The sequence below is a fragment of the Nannospalax galili genome, unplaced genomic scaffold, assembly GCF_000622305.1.
Source record: "Nannospalax galili isolate Female #2095 unplaced genomic scaffold, S.galili_v1.0 scaffold54, whole genome shotgun sequence".
NCBI lineage: Eukaryota > Metazoa > Chordata > Mammalia > Rodentia > Spalacidae > Nannospalax > Nannospalax galili.
Window position 1 is genome coordinate 14057602 of NW_008341028.1, and position 1725 is coordinate 14059326.

Sequence of the window (1725 nt, forward strand, 5' to 3'; positions counted from 1 at the left end):
TGACCTGGTTATACCACTCCTTGGCGTATACCCAAAAGACTCATCCTATTGCAGACACTTGTATAACCATGTGTATTAGTCGCTTTTCTGTTGCTGTGATAGAAACACCAACCAAAGCAACTTATAGAAGGAAGAATTTATTTGAGAGTACAGTTCCAGGGGAATTACAGTCCATCATGGCAGGGAGGCATGGTGGCTGGAGGTGGCTGGAGCGGGAGCAGCAGAAGCTAAGCTCTCACATCATCACCCAGGCACAGGAAGCAAGAGAGCAACTGGAGATCTGGCAAACCTTCAGAACTCTGTAAGCCCACCCTCAGTGACGTGCTTCCTCCAGGACAATCGCACCTTCTAAAACCTCCCAAAACAGCACCATCATCTGGGGATAAAATGTCCAAATGGTTGGAGCCTATGGGGGACATTTTCATTCAAATCATCACACCATGTTTGTTGCTGCTCTTTTCACAATAGCTAAGAGTTGGAGGCAACCTAAGTGCTCCTCAGCTGACAAGTGGTTAACAAAAATGTGGTGCATTTACACAATGGAGCTCTATTCAGCCATAAAGAAAGATGAAATAATGAAATTGGCAGGTAAATTGATGGATCTAGAAACTGTTATACTAAGTGAAGTAACACAGACTCAGAAAAACATCCCTCATTTGTGGATCCTAGCACCAAATCCTTATAAATGAGTAAGTACATCCTGACATAACTGCAGGAACCAGGAATATGTAAGGGAACCAGAGAGGTAAAGGGAAAGAAGGACCCCAAGAGAGAAGAATAGTAGGAGAAAGGTGTTACAAAGGGAGAAATATGTAAAAAGGGTTAGTTAAAGGGGAAAGGAGGAAGGAGGGCTATACAAAGAACTATGGGAATAAATGGGAAAAATTCTCCCAAAACACATTAAAAAAAAAAAAAAAAAAAAAAACCTTAGGCATAGAAGGAACCATATGGGGATGGAAAAAGCCCTGCCAGAATCCATACAGTTGTTAAATGAAAATCCCAATGCCAGAGGTGGGTTCCCCCCTATGAATTGTTGGCCAGAGGGGCCCTAGAGGTCCCCCAAACAATAAAGGCCATTGTCAATAATGCTGGTTGTATACCAGAAGTGAGCTTGGGAGAAGGAGAAATCAAGCTTGGACTAAGCTAGAAACTCCCTGCCACTGGATGGGTGGCTTTCATAGTGCCAGAAGGTGATATGTAGATGGCTGGCAGAGAACTGTCCCCTATAATTCTGCTCAGCAACAGATGCTGCATGCTGCACTATCAACACGCCAAACAAGATGTTCCTGCTGATGCAATAGTGGTGCCTGTAGTGTATGTACAACCAGAAAATTTTCAGTTGGATATAATACTGCTCCAAGAGGTGGAGTGCACATCTGGTACTGCAGACCAGGCCAACCCCCTGTGGCAGGGGAGGATATGGGCCCCAGTGGGGAAGCCACTGCAATTGTTTTGTTAGACAGATGTGATGTACCTAAAGTACCATCCAAGCATCTGTGTTTACACCCATAGGTTAAGTTATTATAGCAGCCAATGGTTAGATGTTCTTGCTTCTTGATGTTCGTGTTATTATAGTAGATGGAATCCCACTGAAATGGGCCAACAGCCCATGGAAAACAGATGATGTAGAGACCTGGAAGTTTGGTGCCTTGTCACAATGAAAGGAAGAGCATCCCACACCTATCATCCCCACTAAGGCTCAGGGGCTTTTGTGGAAGAGGTTGG